Below are 23,070 nucleotides of genomic sequence, written 5' to 3'. Positions count from 1 at the left end.
AAACAGATTTGCTTTACCACTGGTAACCTCAAGAGAAAGACGCTGTAATCCAGAATCCCCATTAAACATCACGTTCCTTCATTACCAACTGGGCAGAGCCGGTTTACTTTGGGAAATGACATAGCGGTAGTCATGGTAAACAGAAATACAGTCGCCAGTAAGCTTACTTACATTAGAAAATTTTATTTTATTTGATGAAGCGATAGCCATTTAAAGGAACAGGGCTCTTATTTTACTGATACTTGATTGAATTAGAGACGTTGAAAATTTGGTGCTGGACTGTGATTCGAATTCGTATCTCCTCTTTCAAGAATCTGAATCTCTCGGAATAGTATAGTTCAATCATTTCGTTCCTTTTCCAAAGACTGCAATCTTCTCTAGGTCACCTCCAAAGGTAAGTATGTGGGTCCGAATAATGATCCAATACAAAAATATTCATAATATCATCTCAAGCCCTGTCAAGTGCGTACCGGCCTGCCAGTGAAAATTAACGTGCATTTTTAATGTCTGTTTATGTGTTGCCAACAATCGCATTAGGTGCCGTTATTTCTGGTCAATTACGCGCACATCTTACTGTTGGTGAGTAAGCAGCTGATACTTAAGCTATATTCGTGGATGCACGGTAGGTGTGCAGTTCGATTGTCGCTTAGGCACGAAAGTTGGTATCCTTATTTTAGATTCAAACACCTAGCAGCTGGTAAGAAAAACCTATATGTAACATTTATTTTACTTAGTTAACAATCCGATTATGTGTTGGGTTCGTATCTCCGTCACAGAACTCCACATCATGCACTTCATCTTTAAATGCATGCACACTTTGTTACTTCAGAATGGAGGTATATCAGACATCTTTCGTGGTTAGTTAACAGGGACGAAGGGTCCTGATAGGAGTCCTGGTTTATTACAAAAGTTGTCGTGTTTAATTGTCAAGTTTAGATTTGGTTACTGGAATTGGAAAAAGTTTCGGTAATTCATGACTCTTCATTGCTATTTCTCAATATGATATGATTAGATTAGATTACGACTAATTCTTGTTCCATAGATCATGAATACATTTCGTAATGATGTGTTACTTGTTATTTTAATGAAAGATCTCTTTACATACCATGATTTAATTTCTTTACAACAATTTTTTACTCTCTCTCTCTCTCATTGTTTTTGATTTCTCTCTTTCTCTCTCTCTCTCTCTGCCACACACACACACACACATTATTTTTTTAAATTTATATTTGTTTGTTGTCCTCGACTATCGGCGAGGCACGAAAACGCATGTGAATGAGTTTCTTAGTTTAGAGTACACTTACGAAAGAAATATAAAAACAACTATGAGAGTTACTGATTTATGATGCTTAGTTTGCAGTCACTTCTGACTATTATTAGTAACTACGCTCCAGTCCCTAAACCTAGTTACAGAAATGCGAATCAGACGCATTACGTATTCCAGGCCGTAGCAGCCGCGACTTGGAGACGCCAGCTATGGTCACTTCCCAGCCCGTTGTAGGATCACATTGGTTCGTCTTCTTCCTGTGGTACTGTAACTAAGATTTGGCAACACGGAAGGGTATGGTTGGCAACTCTGTGATCGACGAGTTACTTCCTGGTGTGCACGGAAATAAGCCTCAAACTTCACTTGATTTTACCTGTCATTTCCATTGAATAATCTGAGTTATTATCGCTTGAGGTGTAATAAAAGATTGAAAATTTACGGTTTTCAGCCCAGAAAAGTCGTTGCACGTGGAAATCGCAACTAATTTCGTCCTTTAAGTAGCGGTTTACGAGTTCTGGTAACCATTCGCATCGTTAGACGAAGCTAAGACACACACCTCTACGCTAGCTCTTTGTTAACGTGCTGACCTATGAAAAAGCGTCCGTTATGGATAGCAGTTCCAGTCTTACTAACTGTAACTCTTTTATCCCTTCTGTGGAAGAGCTTCAAGCAATCAGGTCAAACTTCCATAGGGAAATCGCAAGAAAGTACTTTCGGCTAATAGTGCAATGGTGAAAAACTTACAATGCTGCACAACAGGTAACGCCTCTTCTGCTGCTGGCAAACAAATTTTGGGTTCTAGGAATATGTAACTTTGTCTATGAAATGCCACATTTGTATAGCCCTTGAGTATGTCACAGCATACCAATTAAACACAGACCCAATCTAAATGAGTAGTATTTTAATAATTCGTGTCCATAGAGACACACTTGTGTACAGATACTCAGTTTTATTAAAACAGACTTTCGTCGTAAGGTTATCGTGGGTAGTTTTATTTCATTTCTTATAACACAGTGCACAATTTTCGTAAGTTTTCCTTTAGCGTTGTTAAAACAATACTAAACATGAGAGAGATATTAATCATCAAGGATATATGCGAATTCTCTGATGTCATCTATAAAAGTCTGACAATGCACATGCAGTTTATTGATTACATCATGTAGAAAACTTCTTCTGAGTTAAAGCTGTCGAACAAGGTTTGAAGAAGAATAAAATGCCACTACCAGACGACAGATAAGGTAGAAAATACTTTTATGACGTATTTTGGCACGATGCGCGCTACCAGTACATAATACAAAACTTTCGAGATGCATCTGCTCCCTGGCTGTCTATTAAACCTGAAAAGAACAAAATGTCGCAGAAGTTAGCTCTTTTTTTAACATGCCACTATTTTTGTTTGAGAAGTGAAGGGAATTATGTTCAAAGTTCCATTAGATTGATAACTTTAGCAGACAGCAGAATTGCGTTTTAAAAAACGTAGCAGTGAATGTACTCGAACTCGCGACATCTTATCTACAGTGCGCGACACTTACCATGAACTCAACAATTCCTCAAGAACTTCTGCGTTCCACTGCGCTGTGAGATAATGCATATGGACGGGTCTAGACTTCTGAGAGACAAAGAGTTACAGCTTTTCTTTTGCACTGCACGACGTTTTCAACAAACAGAAAGCTCAACAGAGTAGATCAAGTGGAAAGGAACACTTCGTATTTAAATTTCTGCATCCTACACTGTTGGCTGTTCTGTGAAGGTGGCAGTTACGTGATTTTATTTCGGTGATCACAAAATAGAGTCGAATGTATGCACTGAGTAGCCGAGGCAGCTAGTTCATGGTGATTCGGTCAACCAAGTAAATAAATTTACTGAACATGCTGCAAATTACTACAGGGAGCCTGTGTGTCAGAATGCTCAGCCAGTGTAGCACAACGGCGTTATGATAGAAAAATGAGTCACAGGGGAGAGGATTTGGTGGTCTGCTGGACTGATGATATTTTCGTATACCTATGGTCTGGGTTCTTTTCCAACTCCTGCCAATGATTTTATGCAGGAAGAGACAGATTCCTATCTCTTCTGGCCACACGAAGTGAAGAAGATATAATGGCACTGTGGTCTGAAATTCGCATTAAAAATGATATTCCTTCTCTACCAAGTAGACATTAGTTCGAACCACAATAAAGTCTGGAGTGGCGACATGTAAAACTCTATCACCAGGAACCTTTCTTATACTAGTTATTTATGTCTAGTGACGAAACGAACGTTATGTAGGGTCACAGGACACTTATTCCATCTTTTATTTGAGCTTCTGTATGTCGATAAAATTGGTTCTGAACTGGGAATGCAACTCAGACCGCCCTTAACGCGGAATTTAAATCCCTTCGTGACAATACAGTTCGGCTGCAATTTGTTGTTTGTTCAATACTGCAGATTCCTCAACATCTCCACATGTTGCGCGTAAATGGGTTCGAATCCTGATCCAGCACTAAAGATTTCATTATGTATTATCAAGCTCAGGCATGAGAACACCTATCTGCTGGTGGATAACAATTTTGATGTATAATATCTTTTCATTCGTTGTCAACACTAACGATATCTGACGTTTTTGACTCCCAGTGAGACACAGACCTATTTGCGAGCTCACTGTAAGTTCAAGATGTTATTCCGAGCTGCTGGTGGAGAAAAATTCGGTAGCTGACGTCTCTTTGTGTGTAGTCAACAACGATATGTGTGGGGCTCTATTCCCAGTCAGCACTGAACTCTTCGTCATATTATTTATAGTTCAAACATTCTCACATGTCGCTGCTATTGCAACAAACCCATATTTAACGTTCGTTTTCTCTAGAATATAACAGCGATAGGTGCCGGGTTGGAGTTCTGGGAAGGAAAAAATTAATATTTCGTCTCGTCATTTCAGTTAAAACATCTAGTTACTGCCGAGTAAATCCGATATGTCACAGTTGATTGTGCTTCGATATCAATCCGGTTAGGTTCTGGGTTCGAATCCCTGTCCAACACAAAGCTTTACCTCAAGGCATTTCAAGTAAGTTACTTGTGAAGAAGCAATATTTAAAATCTCTTGTAGTCTCGTAGTTCGTTAACAGGGACGGTAGATGCTGGGTAGGAATTCGCGTCCGTTAAAAATGTCTGCGTTATGTAATTTAAAGTTGATATTTGTTAACTGATACTGTCTAAAATCGAGGTATATCACTCTCTGTATGCATAATCAGGAATGACTGTTACTTTACGTCATTCACGAAACCTTTGCTTAGTCTGTATGACCTGGGTTTGAATCCATATGCAGAACGAGACGGTTCGTCGTGTCATTTGAAGTTCATAAAGATTCTCTACTAGCTGCTCGTGAATAACTTAAATTTTTAATGTCATTTTGTGTTAAATAATAAGTACGGTATGTTACTTCCAACAGTATATCATGAATACGACGAACTTACTACTTGCGTTACATATCTGACGTAATAATGAGAATGGTAAAGTTTCACGTATGTCATTTATTGTAATAAATGTGAGCTTACAAGCCTTAAGGACAGTATTATCTGTGATAAAGTGTTCCCTGATATTTGTAGTACCGTGGTATTACTTTACATCTTGAGTTATTGCGATAAAGAGCAGTGTTTTCTACTGGTGACTTGTTGGAACCATTTTATATAGTCAAACGACTGTAGCAAGGAGCGATTTGAGGACCTGCTAGACAGCTGCGTTATGACGGTTGCATGCGAATCGGGCGAAATGCCATTCAGGTCGTTCGGATACTTTTGAGCACGACTGTACGTTTGTACATTTTACTTCGGTTGTTCCAGTGTGACACATGTACCTTTGTGAACTTATCATTTCTGAGAACGCACCCTGTCACAGCGTGATTACCTGTAAATACCACATTAATGCAATAAATGCTCAAAACGATGTCCGTCAACCTCAGTGCATTTGGCAATACGTGTAACGACATACCTCTCAACAGCGAGTAGTTCGCCTTCCGTAATGTTCGCACATGCATTGCCAATGCACTGACGCATGTTGTCAGGCGTTGTCGGTGGAACACGGTAGCAAAATATCCTTCAACGTTCCCCACAGAAAGAAATCCTGGGACGTCAGATCCGGTGAACGTGCAGGCCATGGTATGGTGCTTCGACGACCAATGCATCTGTCATAAAATATGCTACTGAATACCGCTTCAACCGGACGCGAGCTACGTGCCGGACATCCATCATGTTGAAAGTACATCGCCATTCTGTCGTGCAGTGAAATATCTTGTAGTAACTTCGGTAGAACATTACGTAGGAAATCAGCATACATTGCACCATTTAGATTGCCATCGATAAAATAGGTACCAATTATCCTTCATCCCATACTGCCGCACCATACATTAACCCACCAAGGTCGCTGATGTTCCACTTGTCGCAGCCATCGTGGATTTTCCGTTGCCCAGTAGTGCATATCATGCCGGTTTACGTTACCGCTGTTGGTGAATGACGCTTCGTCGCTAAATAGAACGCGTGCAAAAAATCTGTCATCGTCCCGTAATTTCTCTTGTGCCCAGTGGCAGAACTGTACACGACGTTCAAAGTCGTCGCCATGCAATTCCTGGTGCTTAGAAATATGGTACGGATGCAATCTATGTTGATGTAGCATTCTCAACACCGACGTTTTTGAGATTACCGATTCTCACGCAATTTGTCTGCTACTGATGTGCGGATTAGCCGCGACAGCAGCTAAAACACCCATTTGGGTGTCGTCATTTGTTGCAGGTCGTGGTTGACGTTTCACATGTGGCTGAACACTTCCTGTTTCCTTAAATATGGTGACTATCCGGCGAACGGTCCGGACACTTGGGCATGTCGTCCAGGATACCAAGCAGCATACATAGCACACGCCCGTTGGGCAGTTTGATCACAATAGCCATACATCAACACGACATCGACCTTTTCCGCAATTGGTAAACGGTCCAGTTTAACACGGATAATGTATCACGAAGCAAGTACCGTCCACACTGGCGGAATGTTACATGATACCACGTACTTATACGTTTGTGACTATTACAACGCCATCTATCACAAAGCGAAAAAAGTGGTCCAACTAAAACAATCATATTTCTTTACGTACTACACGAATATGTAATAAAAATGGGCTTTTCTATTTTAAAAAACGCAGTTTATATCCGTTTGACCTATGGCAACGGCATCTAGGGGGCCAACCATAGCGCCATCTGGTTTCCCACTTCAAGTTAGACGCGTTTCGTTCTTTGTAGTTTTTTCGTTTGATGCTTATTTCGTGAGATATTTGTCCCGGTCACTATCAATGGACCACCCTGTATACTCTGGAGGTACAACTAGCGTATCCTGGCCATTTGCATGATGCGCACAGTGAATGGCTGCTGCATCGATCGTCTAATCTCACGAAACGGTTCTGTCCAGAAGCTGTTGAAAACGGTGGGGAATAAGCAACGATAAATTCTGCGCTTCAGAAACCTCTATCACTGTCTCAGATTGGGAATGGGACATGTATTATCCACAGCGTCTTCAAGTAGCGTTGCTGGTTGATGTAATATATTGATGTAAACACTGAAGACAGGTCTCTCGTGCATTGTGACTTCGAAAAAGATTTTTACAAGTTAAGGAATAACTAAATTTTCGGAAAATCAATGGAAAATGTTAGAGAATATCGTGAAATTCATTTAGTTTAATGGCGGGATGGGCGTAATGGTGCAAGAGATTACATTGCTGGACCAAATTTCCAGCATGTCACTATTTTCAATGAAGTACTAGTCGCTGCGGGTATGGTTAAGGTTTCAACGCAGTTCACGAAGCTTGTTTATGTCAGTAATTGTGTTCTGGCCGTCTCCAAACTACACAGGTACTGATTCCACTACGGGTTTGTAAAGCGAAACGTCGTCGATACCAACTTACTTTAGATGGATGCAGTCAGTTACCCATACTGGGTGAAAGGCTGCAATCCATATGAAGTAATTAGATACAGTCTAAAAGAATTCGACACGTCTGGATATGTGGACGATAAGCCTTTTGCAATAACACCATAACACAGGAAAACTATCGACCTGATGAAAGACGAAGTGAATGGTTTGCTGGTTAGGAAGTTTATGGGGTGCAGATCAAAAACGTATTCATACCACATAGGTGCAGGTGCCACGCAGAGGTGGGCTAAAGGTGAGCATTTTACAGTCTCAAAGGTTCTCATGATTAATGATTACGAGAGGTGACAGCTCGAGGGCACTGGCACAGTTTCATATGTGGTGCGTCAGGTAATCTTTCGATAGCGAGACCATGAGGTGCACACTGTGGAGCAGCTGAAAGTAGGGCTGTCGCATCATGATGACAAATTGTTCACCTATGTGGATGGGATCAGCATCCTCCCATACTCACAGTATTCACTGAGTTAATGTGTGTGTTTCTGGTTAATTTGTCTGTAGATAGCGGATGCATTTCCGAATATGTGTGGAATATTTGGATGAACTGCGTATCGGAGTTGAGTGTGTGACTATATTCGCCTGACTGCACAGTTTGCGTGTGTACAGGGTGAACATTAATAAACCTGACAAACTGTATGGACGGATTCGTTATTGGAAATGAAGGAAAAAAGGTTCTATGTACATGAGTCCAGAAATTCATCATTGCCATGGTAGATGTCAGTGACGAATGACAGTTCTTCTGATCAAATACTGTGTACATGTTCGGAGGTGCGTACTTGTTTATGTTTATATGTATATATGTGTGTGTATGTGTACATGTACATGTGTGTGTGTATGTCTATGTGTATGTGTATATGTATATATGTGTGTGTATGTGTACATGTATGTGTGTGTGTATGTGTATATGTATATATGTGTGTTTATGTTTACGTGTACTTGTGTGTGTATGTGTATATGTATATATGTGAGTGTATGTGTATGTGTACATGTGTGTGTATGTGTATGCGTATGTATGTGTATGTGTAAATGTATATATGTGTGTGTATGTATGTATACATATGTGTGTACATGTATATTTATGTATGTGTATGTGTATATGTATATATGTGTGTGTGCGTGTACGTGTACATGTCTATGTGTGTATTACAGGCTGTGTGATTGATGCAGCATACTGTAAGCAGCAGAATGGTCCGGTATTCATGTCGGGAACAAACCGAAATGCGGTTTGTGTATGACCAGGCACATGGAATTGGTCAAGGGGCAGCACTGCTATACTGAAACAAGTACCCTCACAGAAATCAACCTCAACGCACAACATTTCAAGCACTTTTTGGGTTTTTGTATGACCATGGGTCAGACTGATTACCATGCAGGGAGGTGGCAGACTGTGCGTACACCAGATTTGGAGCTTGTACTAGGGCTCGCCTCAATATCCTGTAGAAATCCCACTAGTTCGCCCCTTCCCTGCACATTCATCTGCCTAAAAGAACTCATGATCACACAAATACCCAACGCCCAAAAAGGGCTTGAAATGTTGTGTAATGTGGCTGACGTCTCTGAGGTTACTTGTTTTGGTATAGCCGCACTTCCTCCCGATCTTTTACACGTGCTTGGCCATACACAAACATCATTTCGATTTGTTCCTGACATGAACACTGGACCAGCCTGCTGATTACAGTACACTGCGTCAATCACATAGCCTGCAACACATACAGAGTACACAGCATGAGATCAGAAATACTGTCATTCGTCAGCGCCATCTACTGTAGTAACGATACATTTCCATACATATGTTCATAGTACCTTTTTTCCTCCATTTCCAACCAGGAACCGTCCCAGGAATTTGTCTGTTTTATTAGTGTTCACCCCGTATGTATTGTATACATGTTGCACATGACTGTACACTATGTGTGCATTTAAATATTGTATACATTTGCATATGTGTGCGGTAAAAGTACCATGAACAAACATGCCTGTTGCTGCTAATTCCCATTTCCCTTATATATAAAAAAAAAAGATTAAAATGTAAATACTGTATGAGGCCTTCACAATTAAACTAGTTACAAGGGATGGTAAGGGGGAGGAGGGGCAAGTTGAATCGTATTCGTCCAGCTGGAAGGGGGTGAGGTTTCCCACCATTTTAACGTGCTCCCATTGTCCATATGTTTCCCACCAATTTTGTATCACATGACGGATATCGAGTTACGTCATGTACTGGTCCACTTGTCTGAGGTGCGTGGGTGGGACGGAAATTCCTCTGGCTGACCTTGAATGTAACTCATACAATAGGGTAAGGTGTGTGGGTGATTCCGCTGGATGACTTTAAACAAAAGTCCAATGTTCCCCCATGGGAAGGGAATGAGTAAGCTGATACTGGAAGTCCTTTTCGGTGACCTTGAGATAAAATCTCTACCTGAGCTCGTTTTCTCACTGATATCCTACTTGTGCGAACTGCTTGTCTAAACTCTAGCGCCTATCGTGGCGAAGCTAACGCCGCAAACTTCTACGACGCCGGCTTGAGTTCCACTGGCGTGGCTTCGACACAATCCAGGTTTTTAAGGTTGATAAGCTGTCCTGCCATTCTGTGACCATCTAGGTCTGCCAGAGGAGTGTCTTTTGTGCAGCCAGAGCAAGAACAATTTGCAGAGCATGCCTGTAATGTTGGTAGCCGTGGTAGTAACGTTCCCTGGCAAACTCACACATTAACAAACTGAAATTTATTTGTACCATATACGCCACTCTGAGCAATTTGTATATAATGTAATTATTTAACAAAAAATATTATTGAATTTTGTGTAAAAGACATTTGTTATTATTGTAATATTTTTTGTAGTAATATTCTCTCTGTATTTAGGATGGTAATATTTCTATATTAAATATGTAATTGCGAAATGTGTCAATATCTGAGATAACAGAGATAAATTCAGTCAGAGGGAAATAATGTCGTGAAATTACAAAGAAATGTTAATAGTCAGCAATACTGTAAAAGCACAATGCACTATGTATTCATTGGTCTTCCTCGTTTAGAGCTGAAAGCGGTAGGAAGCTGTATCGATGTATTTGGTGAATGGGTAGTAGACTTCTTTTGTCTCTGTCTAGATTTAGCCGCCATTAGAGGAGGCGTTACAATTAATGTGAGTTCAATTATTGTTTGATCTAAATATATCAGAATTTATCAAAAGTGTGTATTATTAATGTAAATTAGCTTGCCCATGTCATCTATAATATTTCTTTAAAGAGTTTTCAGCATTTTTTTAGCGGTGTTGCTGGACTGTGCCGCGACCGATCGATTTGCAGCGGCGGCACATTTAAAAAATTGTTCCGCTAAAGGAAAAATCAACCAAACCCGTAAATCGGGAACAGATAGATAAACATTACCAGTGAACTAAGAGAATGTTCTTCTTTTACAGCGATCCAGAGACTGACTGAGACTTAAAAAAAAAGAATAGTTACACATTTGTGCATTCTTAGACGGATAGTTAACATTGAAATTTAACAATTTTGGTTCTTTCAAATAACTTTAATGTATACCAAAGTAGGTTTGATCAGTGATAATTAAATGTCGGCTTGGTAATAATTAACCATTTTCTGCTAATAGTGATAATCTTGTGTTCAAAAGCTAACGCCGGGAAAGAATTCAGTAAAAATATTTAACAAAAAATCCACTGCATTTAGAAAATGTGTGCCAAGGCCGAATGATGTGAAAAATTTAATTTTCAACCAAATATTCTTAATCAGTTAATATGAGTTCACGTAATTTTTAAATGTACGTAATTCTTTGAAAGTGAAAATTTTTATTACCACACGTAAATAAGAGAGAGGTTCTACAACAAAGTTCGCACACAAAGAAAGTAAGGTAAACAAAATTAACTTAAAAGCAAATAAAATTCTTTAACGAAATTTACACAGCAGCGATTTCGTTAAATTGGCGCCCAACGTGGGGCTCGAATATGCAGTGGCCACTAAATACCCATGAGATAACTAGGGAATTATTATAGTCGAACTTTGTTGGAGAACATTTAATAATTTTTCCATGTATTGTATGTATTGCATAACCAATATTGAGTGGTAATACCTGTATATGATTTTTTGCGTGAGAACACTATATACCCAGAGGCAAGCTGACGAAGAGAGCTCATTATTTCGAAAAATTAATTACCTACCACAACATCAGGGGGCAGCTGCACCCAAGATAGATTACCAAAAGGTAAAGCTACAGTGTAGTTGTCCTGTGGGTAGTAAAGTAGCCTCAGTGCAGTGTTCTCGGATCATTAGTGGTGTGCTTGTTGTTAGTGCTTTGTTTTAAAATAACAGGACATTTGAGTAGTTAGTCATTGTAGTATATAATAAGTGTGTTTTAACAAATGACCATGTCTTGTGTGATTATGTCAGTGAAACCTGAGTGTTAGGATATTTAGTTCAGATTTTATTTCTCTTGTTTACTATGGTTAGATTGCGTAGTCAGAAGGATATCAATATGGATAATGAACAACAGTCAGTAAGTAGTGATACCGAGTTAGAAAGTGGGACACAAAGTAATGTTAGTGACGTAGTTCAGGAAGTACAATGTGAGAATCTGGGGGCAGAAGGGCAAGAAATGTTGCCACTGCTACCCAGTGATTCCGTTGATAGCGGAAATACTGTGCCACCCGCAAGCACTGGACACGGATCAGAGAGTGGTGAGGTGTCAGAAGTGCAATCATGAAGAGTTATGTTCGAGCGCATGCTCAATTTCCAAAGTGAATTTGTACGTATGCAAGCAGAGCATGACCAGAGATTGGTAGCTGAATTTGCATGTATGCAAGCAGAACGCGATAGTGAACATGATGCTAAACAAGCAGAGCATGATAGAGAACGTGATGCTAAACAAGCAGAGCGTGATCGACGCATGCATGAGAGAGACTTGGAGTTAATGCAATCTTTAGAAGCTATGCAAAGTGAGATTGTTAGTATGAAGCAAAACTATGAAACCTTACCCAAAGCGGTGCAAGAACTAAGCGAAAGAGTAGATAGTATCCAAGTGGCTAACGCCAGTATCGTAGAGGAAATCAGTGTACTGACCAACAGGGTGGAACAATTAGAGATTGACACAAATCAAGTAATTGAGCACAAGGTGTCCGAACAAGTGCACAAAATAGAAAACGAAGTTATAAAAGAAATAGACGAGAAAGTGCACGCTGTGGCAGCGGAATGTCAACCGTCGTCTTGCCGAAATAGAAAGCAGCTTGCGGCATGACGACTCACAGCTGTATGTCACGCCAGCCAGGTCCAACAATGATAGGCATATAAATACAGCAGTAAAAAATTGCGACTGCGAGACAGAACAGGCAACCAATGTAAGCGAAACAAATAATTGTCATTCCAAAGTAGTGATTGAAGAAAGTCTGATTAGAAACCGACAGTTTCAGATCTTTACAACGGAGAAGAAATCTGTTCACCCTGTAGTGTTTATCAAGGGATTTAGAAACATTTTGCCTAGGGTTTGGAGTCATGCACAGAAAATACAGTTCGTTATGTCTTACATACAAGGAGATGCTGCATTATGGGCAACCGAAGCAGCTGACAGTTGCGATACATATGAGCAATTTGAAAAGGCATTCTTGGCCAAATATTGGTCAACATATATTCAGGAGAGATTACGGAAGGAGGTATATAATCCAGAGCCGTATTCTCCACAATTAGGCAATTTGCGAAAATATTTTGAGAAGTACATTAATAAGACCCGTTATTGGGACGAGCAGATTTCATCCCGGGATTTGATCAGACTTTTGAAATCACACTTGCCCATACACGTAAAGGAAAAACATATACACGTGCCCGAAAACGATATGGAACATTTCTTGTCTGTTCTGGACTCAATTGACCTGATTCAGGAGGATGTTAAGGCAGCCTCTGAACAGGCTAGAAGTAACGGAAACGGTTACAGAAATGGTCGAAATAACACGCCTCCACCAAGTAATGGAAACGACGGAGGTACGTAGGATGGACTTTCTACATATGTGTAAGAATATGTCTATATTGCAGGAAACTGATCCGATTTGGCGAGATATCATTAGCAAAATTAAAGAAGGAACCAATCTTAAAAGTGTTCAGAATTTCAAAATAATAGATGATATCCTGTATTATAAAACGGGTGTGTCAAATGACCATGGAGTCGTGTGTATACCGCAACAGGCTATCCCAGCTGTAGTGTGGCACACGCATTTAGCATGGGGTCACGCTGGGATAGGCAAAACAATAAGGATTTTATCCAGATTCTGTTACTTTAAGGGAATAAGCCAGCAGACTCGCACCATTATCAGGACTTGTCCTCTGTGCCAAAAAGCTAAGTTTCAAAATAAGTCCACAAGGTTTGAACTGCATCCTATAGTGCCTCATCGGCCACTTCAGTTAGTATCTATAGACATAGCAGGACCCTACCCACGAGCCAGGGGTGGATTAAAGTACATTTTAGCGGTGTATGACCTTTTCTCTAAATACTTAAAAATATATTGCCTTAAATCAGCCACTGCCCGTGGAAAAGTTAAATGGTTAGGGAAAGAATATTTTACACAAGTGGGTAAGCCTGAAGCGATAATATCGGATAATGCTTCCTATTTTACAGGCCATACCTGGAAAAACTATTTATATGAACAAGATATAAAGCACATACTAATTTCCCGTTTTCACCCACAAGCAAGTTTAGTAGAGAGAACATTTGGAGAGTTAAATACATTTTTCAGGTTATACATTGCATGTAAGCACACAAGATGGCCAGATCTGATACCTAAGTTTGTAGAAATTCACAACGCAACCCCGCATGCTTCTACGGGGTATCCACCAAACGAGACTATAATGAATAATAATAGAGTTCTGAATGAGTGGCTGGCACCTTTGCCTAAGGTCCCAGTCATTCCTGAGCCTAAGGAAGAGAAGATAAGAAAAGCAGGGTGCAACCTTACCAGGTGCGCTCAGAACAGGAAAGAAAAATATAATCGACATGTGACGAATAACAAAAAATTTAGTGTTGGGGACTTGGTACTCTTACGCAATCATCCTAAGTCCTCGGCATCCTTGAAACAGAATAGCAAGTGGCAATTGGTGTACAATGGACCTTTTAGAGTAGTAAGTGTGCCACATGAATGTAGCTATCTCTTAGCAGATCCCCACTCTGGGAGAGTACGGGGACTGTATCCGCGTAAGGATGTAAAAATATTCATACAGTAAAAGACTAATAGTCCTATGAGGACACCATTCTTTTGTAAACAATGAACATTAATGATGTGTGATCTGTAGACATAATGTACTAGTGTAGAAGAATTTAGTTATAAGAATATGATTGACTTTCTCATGTGTGTATGAATATTTGTGTTATGTCTTCTTTTAATTTGTGTTATCTAAAACATGCTCTAAATGTCTGCACAGATAATCTGATTAGTGCAATTATTTATAGTGTTAAGCTGTGACAGAGTTCAGTCAAGAGGAACATTTTAGTAATGATTAGTTAGTGTACTGCATAATTTTCTATATGTGTGTCAAAATTGAAATATTTCTTGGCACAATCTTTTCTATTATATATATGTATGTATGTATATACGTGTAGCTGTCAGATTGACAGATTCGAACCCAGAATAATATCAATAATATGAGGTCCTGAGAACTTTATTATGTAACCAATGTTATCAGAGAGAATAATGCACCCAGTAGTGACCCGAGGGCACCATGGGAGGCAAACTTATTGCAAATTTAAGTAACGCAAAGTTACGCACAGAGAAGCTTCAATTGAAGCATGTGCAGATTCAATCAGCAAAAAAAAAAGGGAACTAGCCAGATACAGTCCAAGTCAATTTTAACCTACAGAGACTACACTGTAGTTACATAGGACCTTGATAGTAAAGTGTGACATGATTTCAAAAGAGTTATTGAACAATATGCCTGAATCCGGCTGGAATGCACAAATAAAATCTACTCGAACACGAATATAGATGATTTTTGGGCAAACTAATACGAAATTTTAATATTTGTTACCATTTACGCAAATATCACACACCTTGGTAAAGAGTTACAAATGTGCTGTTACAAAAATTGCACAGCGGACATTGTAAATAAAAATAAGGGAACTTAGACAAAAGTGCAGTATTGTGTGGCAGAGACAGACAGTGACTGTTAAACCTGCAGCAATACGTCACGAAGTTGTTGTGTATAAGTAATAAAAAACTGTATTATCGCCGTGTGTGCAAGTGGACAAGGAACTAGCACGACACGAACAGTGAGCCGATAACGGACGGTGGACCAAGTTAGTGTCAAACTTTAATTCTTTGTGTGTCAAGGGACGCCAGAAAAGCGCATTGACTACAGAGATACATTTTGTCCTAAGGTGAAACTTGCGTGTGACTAATGACAAGTCATGACATGGTGAAAAATATTGTGTGCCCATAAAACGTGTTACTGTGACAACGAAACATTGTGCAAACCAGACTAGTGAAGGCCTACTGAATAATAACTGCCAATAACTGTGTGCGTTCTTTCCCACAGCAGGAAAAATGCCCATAAGGATAGTACACTGTTTGTGAACTTGTTGCATGTTTGCTGGAGCACTGCAAGAAGACGTCACACGGGCGAGCTGATATCCAACGCGCATCCGGCTACATCAGCCATGCAGCGGCCGCAGCAGCCCGTAGCAGACCAGACAGCCACGCCCCTCCGCGCCGTAGCTGTCAACACCGGGGGCGGTGACCTACACGGAGCCGACGCGCCGCGCCGAGCGCCGCTCAACAATCATTCCGCACCGCTCACCGACTACAGCATTGTTGTCATTTTCCAAAATATTTACACAAACTGCATAACATATCAATGACTCCATTTTTGATAAACATTGAATATTTATTATGTATACCTGTGAACTGATAAGAGAAAATGAACACTAACAAGTGTAGGAGATGGATTTGTGACACGTAGGTAGTGGGAATATTATAAAAAGTGATGCTGTGCTAAATGATTTCAAAAAACTAAGTGATATATTCTAGGACAAGTGACCTTACGGTATATCGTTGAACTGTATGTGACAGTGATATTATGTAACTGTTGGTGACAAACTGCTAAATTAATTCAAAAGAATGACTGTTAAAGAGACAAGATTAATCATGATCCAACTGGGATGGCTGGGCTCCGGCACAGTTTTGCCCAGGTTTCCTGTCTGCCTTCGCCCAAATGGGGGAGCCATGAACATGTTTAACCCTGGGACTGATTAAAAGAGCCATTCCATAAACACACAGAATTGTAAAAAGCGTTACTGGCACCATTGTGTCAAAGTATAGAAACTCTTTGCCAAATGCTGCCAGGGGGCAATGTAACGTTCCCTGGCAAACTCACACATTAACAAACTGAAATTTATTTGTACCATATTCGCCACTCTGAGCAATTTGTATATAATGTAATTATTTAACAAAAAATATTATTGAATTTTGTGTAAAAGACATTTGTTATTATTGTAATATTGTTTGTAGTAATACTCTCTCTGTATTTAGGATGGTAATATTTCTATATTAAATATGTAATTGCGAAATGTGTCAATATCTGAGATAACAGAGATAAATTCAGTCAGAGGGAAATAATGTTGTGAAATTACAAAGAAATGTTAATAGTCAGCAATACTATAAAAGCACAATGCACTATGTATTCATTGGTCTTCCTCGTTTAGAGCTGAAAGCGGTAGGAAGCTGTATCGATGTATTTGGTGAATGGGTAGTAGACTTCTTTTGTCTCTGTCTAGATTTAGCCGCCATTAGAGGAGGCGTTACAAATTAATGTGAGTTCAATTATTGTTTGATCTAAATATATCAGAATTTATCAAAAGTGTGTATTATTAATGTAAATTAGCTTGCCCATGTCATCTATAATATTTCTTTAAAGAGTTTTCAGCATTTTTTTAGCGGTGTTGCTGGACTGTGCCGCGACCGATCGATTTGCAGCGGCGGCACATTTAAAAAATTGTTCCGCTAAAGGAAAAATCAACCAAACCCGTAAATCGGGAACAGATAGATAAACATTACCAGTGAACTAAGAGAATGTTCTTCTTTTACAGCGATCCAGAGACTGACTGAGATTTAAAAAAAAAAAATAGTTACACATTTGTGCATTCTTAGACGGATAGTTAACATTGAAATTTAACAATTTTGGTTCTTTCAAATAACTTTAATGTATAGCAAAGTAGGTTTGATCAGTGATAATTAAATGTCGGCTTGGTAATAATTAACCATTTTCTGCTAATAGTGATAATCTTGTGTTCAAAAGCTAACGCCGGGAAAGAATTCAGTAAAAATATTTAACAAAAAATCCACTGCATTTAGAAAATGTGTGCCAAGGCCGAATGATGTGAAAAATTTAATTTTCAACCAAATATTCTTAATCAGTTAATATGAGTTCACGTAATTTTTAAATGTACGTAATTCTTTGAAAGTGAAAATTTTTATTACCACACGTAAATAAGAGAGAGGTTCTACAACAAAGTTCGCACGCAAAGAAAGTAAGGTAAACAAAATTAACTTAAAAGCAAATAAAATTCTTTAACGAAATTTACACAGCAATTACAGCGATTTCGTTAAATTGGCGCCCAACGTGGGGCTCGAATATGCAGTGGCCACTAAATACCCATGAGATAACTAGGGAATTATTATAGTCGAACTTTGTTGGAGAACATTTAATAATTTTTCCATGTATTGTATGTATTGCATAACCAATATTGAGTGGTAATACCTGTATATGATTTTTTGCATGAGAACACTATATACCCAGAGGCAAGCTGAAGAAGAGAGCTCATTATTTCGAAAAATTAATTACCTACCACAACATCAGGGGGCAGCTGCACCCAAGATAGATCACCAAAAGGTAAAGCTACAGTGTAGTTGTCCTGTGGGTAGTAAAGTAGCCTCAGTGCAGTGTTCTCGGATCATTAGTGGTGTGCTTGTTGTTAGTGCTTTGTTTTAAAATAACAGGACATTTGAGTAGTTAGTCATTGTAGTATATAATAAGTGTGTTTTAACAAATGACCATGTCTTGTGTGATTATGTCAGTGAAACCTGAGTGTTAGGATATTTAGTTCAGATTTTATTTCTCTTGTTTACTATGGTTAGATTGCGTAGTCAGAAGGATATCAATATGGATAATGAACAACAGTCAGTAAGTAGTGATACCGAGTTAGAAAGTGGGACACAAAGTAATGTTAGTGACGTAGTTCAGGAAGTACAATGTGAGAATCTGGGGGCAGAAGGGGAAGAAATGTTGCCACTGCTACCCAGTGATTCCGTTGATAGCGGAAATACTGTGCCACCCGCAAGCACTGGACACGGATCAGAGAGTGGTGAGGTGTCAGAAGTGCAATCATTAAGAGTTATGTTCGAGCGCATGCTCAATTTCCAAAGTGAATTTGTACGTATGCAAGCAGAGCATGACCAGAGATTGGTAGCTGAATTTGCATGTATGCAAGCAGAACGCGATAGTGAACATGATGCTAAACAAGCAGAGCGTGATAGAGAACGTGATGCTAAACAAGCAGAGCGTGATCGACGCATGCATGAGAGAGACTTGGAGTTAATGCAATCTTTAGAAGCTATGCAAAGTGAGATTGTTAGTATGAAGCAAAACTATGAAACCTTACCCAAAGCGGTGCAAGAACTAAGCGAAAGAGTAGATAGTATCCAAGTGGCTAACGCCAGTATCGTAGAGGAAATCAGTGTACTGACCAACAGGGTGGAACAATTAGAGATTGACACAAATCAAGTAATTGAGCACAAGGTGTCCGAACAAGTGCACAAAATAGAAAACGAAGTTATAAAAGAAATAGACGAGAAAGTGCACGCTGTGGCAGCGGAATGTCAACCGTCGTCTTGCCGAAATAGAAAGCAGCTTGCGGCATGACGACTCACAGCTGTATGTCACGCCAGCCAGGTCCAACAATGATAGGCATATAAATACAGCAGTAAAAAATTGCGACTGCGAGACAGAACAGGCAACCAATGTAAGCGAAACAAATAATTGTCATTCCAAAGTAGTGATTGAAGAAAGTCTGATTAGAAACCAACAGTTTCAGATCTTTACAACGGAGAAGAAATCTGTTCACCCTGTAGTGTTTATCAAGGGATTTAGAAACATTTTGTCTAGCGTTTGGAGTCATGCACAGAAAATACAGTTCGTTATGTCTTACATACAAGGAGATGCTGCATTATGGGCAACCGAAGCAGCTGACAGTTGCGATACATATGAGCAATTTGAAAAGGCATTCTTGGCCAAATATTGGTCAACATATATTCAGGAGAGATTACGGAAGGAGGTATATAATCCAGAGCCGTATTCTCCACGATTAGGCAATTTGCGAAAGTATTTTGAGAAGTACATTAATAAGACCCGTTATTGGGATGAGCAGATTTCATCCCGGGATTTGATCAGACTTTTGAAATCACACTTGCCCATACACGTAAAGGAAAAACATATACACGTGCCCGAAAACGATATGGAACATTTCTTGTCTGTTCTGGACTCAATTGACCTGATTCAGGAGGATGTTAAGGCAGCCTCTGAACAGGCTAGAAGTAACGGAAATGGTTACAGAAATGGTCGAAATAACACGCCTCCACCAAGTAATGGAAACGATGGAGGTACATAGGATGGACTTTTTACATATGTGTAAGAATATGTCTATATTGCAGGAAACTGATCCGATTTGGCGAGATATCATTAGCAAAATTAAAGAAGGAACCAATCTTAAAAGTGTTCAGAATTTCAAAATAATAGATGATATTCTGTATTATAAAACGGGTGTGTCAAATGACCATGGAGTCGTGTGTATACCGCAACAGGCTATCCCAGCTGTAGTGTGGCACACGCATTTAGCATGGGGTCACGCTGGGATAGGCAAAACAATAAGGATTTTATCCAGATTCTGTTACTTTAAGGGAATAAGCCAGCAGACTCGCACCATTATCAGGACTTGTCCTCTGTGCCAAAAAGCTAAGTTTCAAAATAAGTCCACAAGGTTTGAACTGCATCATATAGTGCCTCATCGGCCACTTCAGTTAGTATCTATAGACATAGCAGGACCCTACCCACGAGCCAGGGGTGGATTAAAGTACATTTTAGCGGTGTATGACCTTTTCTCTAAATACTTAAAAATATATTGCCTTAAATCAGCCACTGCTCGTGGAAAAGTTAAATGGTTAGGGAAAGAATATTTTACACAAGTGGGTAAGCCTGAAGCGATAATATCGGATAATGCTTCCTATTTTACAGGCCATACCTGGAAAAACTATTTATATGAACAAGATATAAAGCACATACTAATTTCCCGTTTTCACCCACAAGCAAGTTTAGTAGAGAGAACATTTGGAGAGTTAAATAAATTTTTGAGGTTATACATTGCATGTAAGCACACAAGATGGCCAGATCTGATACCTAAGTTTGTAGAAATTCACAACGCAACCCCGCATGCTTCTACGGGGTATCCACCAAACGAGACTATAATGAATAATAATAGAGTTCTGAATGAGTGGCTGGCACCTTTACCTAAGGTCCCAGTCATTCCTGAGCCTAAGGAAGAGAAGATAAGAAAAGCAGGGTGCAACCTTACCAGGTGCGCTCAGAACAGGAAAGAAAAATATAATCGACATGTGACGAATAACAAAAAATTTAGTGTTGGGGACTTGGTACTCTTACGCAATCATCCTAAGTCCTCGGCATCCTTGAAACAGAATAGCAAGTGGCAATTGGTGTACAATGGACCTTTTAGAGTAGTAAGTGTGCCACATGAATGTAGCTATCTCTTAGCAGATCCCCACTCTGGGAGAGTACGGGGACTGTATCCGCGTAAGGATGTAAAAATATTCATACAGTAAAAGACTAATAGTCCTATGAGGACACCATTCTTTTGTAAACAATGAACATTAATGATGTGTGATCTGTAGACATAATGTACTAGTGTAGAAGAATTTAGTTATAAGAATATGATTGACTTTCTCATGTGTGTATGAATATTTGTGTTATGTCTTCTTTTAATTTGTGTTATCTAAAACATGCTCTAAATGTCTGCACAGATAATCTGATTAGTGCAATTATTTATAGTGTTAAGCTGTGACAGAGTTCAGTCAAGAGGAACATTTTAGTAATGATTAGTTAGTGTACTGCATAATTTTCTATATGTGTGTCAAAATTGAAATATTTCTTGGCACAATCTTTTCTATTATATATATGTATGTATGTATATACGTGTAGCTGTCAGATTGACAGATTCGAACCCAGAATAATATCAATAATATGAGGTCCTGAGAACTTTATTATGTAACCAATGTTATCAGAGAGAATAATGCACCCAGTAGTGACCCGAGGGCACCATGGGAGGCAAACTTATTGCAAATTTAAGTAACGCAAAGTTACGCACAGAGAAGCTTCAATTGAAGCATGTGCAGATTCAATCAGCAAAAAAAAAAGGGAACTAGCCAGATACAGTCCAAGTCAATTTTAACCTACAGAGACTACACTGTAGTTACATAGGACCTTGATAGTAAAGTGTGACATGATTTCAAAAGAGTTATTGAACAATATGCCTGAATCCGGCTGGAATGCACAAATAAAATCTACTCGAACACGAATATAGATGATTTTTGGGCAAACTAATACGAAATTTTAATATTTGTTACCATTTACGCAAATATCACACACCTTGGTAAAGAGTTACAAATGTGCTGTTACAAAAATTGCACAGCGGACATTGTACATAAAAATAAAGGAACTTAGACAAAAGTGCAGTATTGTGTGGCAGAGACAGACAGTGACTGTTAAACCTGTAGCAATACGTCACGAAGTTGTTGTGTATAAGTAATAAAAAACTGTATTATCGCCGTGTGTGCAAGTGGACAAGGAACTAGCACGACACGAACAGTGAGCCGATAACGGACGGTGGACCAAGTTAGTGTCAAACTTTAATTCTTTGTGTGTCAAGGGACGCCAGAAAAGCGCATTGACTACAGAGATACATTTTGTCCTAAGGTGAAACTTGCGTGTGACTAATGACAAGTCATGACATGGTGAAAAATATTGTGTGCCCATAAAACGTGTTACTGTGACAACGAAACATTGTGCAAACCAGACTAGTGAAGGCCTACTGAATAATAACTGCCAATAACTGTGTGCGTTCTTTCCCACAGCAGGAAAAATGCCCATAAGGATAGTACACTGTTTGTGAACTTGTTGCATGTTTGCTGGAGCACTGCAAGAAGACGTCACACGGGCGAGCTGATATCCAACGCGCATCCGGCTACATCAGCCATGCAGCGGCCGCAGCAGCCCATAGCAGACCAGACAGCCACGCCCCTCCGCGCCGTAGCTGTCAACACCGGGGGCGGTGACCTACACGGAGCCGACGCGCCGCGCTGAGCGCCGCTCAACAATCATTCCGCACCGCTCACCGACTACAGCATTGTTGTCATTTTCCAAAATATTTACACAAACTGCATAACATATCAATGACTCCATTTTTGTTAAACAGTGAATATTTATTATGTATACCTGTGAACTGATAAGAGAAAATGAACACTAACAAGTGTAGGAGATGGATTTGTGACACGTAGGTAGTGGGAATATTATAAAAAGTGATGCTGTGCTAAATGATTTCAAAAAACTAAGTGATATATTCTAGGACAAGTGACCTTACGGTATATCGTTGAACTGTATGTGACAGTGATATTATGTAACCGTTGGTGACAAACTGCTAAATTAATTCAAAAGAATGACTGTTAAAGAGACAAGATTAATCATGATCCAACTGGGATGGCTGGGCTCCGGCACAGTTTTGCCCAGGTTTCCTGTCTGCCTTCGCCCAAATGGGGAAGCCATGAACATG

This window comes from Schistocerca serialis, chromosome 8, assembly GCF_023864345.2.
Source record: "Schistocerca serialis cubense isolate TAMUIC-IGC-003099 chromosome 8, iqSchSeri2.2, whole genome shotgun sequence".
In the NCBI taxonomy this organism is placed as follows: Eukaryota; Metazoa; Arthropoda; class Insecta; order Orthoptera; family Acrididae; genus Schistocerca; species Schistocerca serialis.
The sequence above is the reverse complement of the archived record's forward strand: the minus strand, read 5'-3'. Positions refer to the sequence as shown.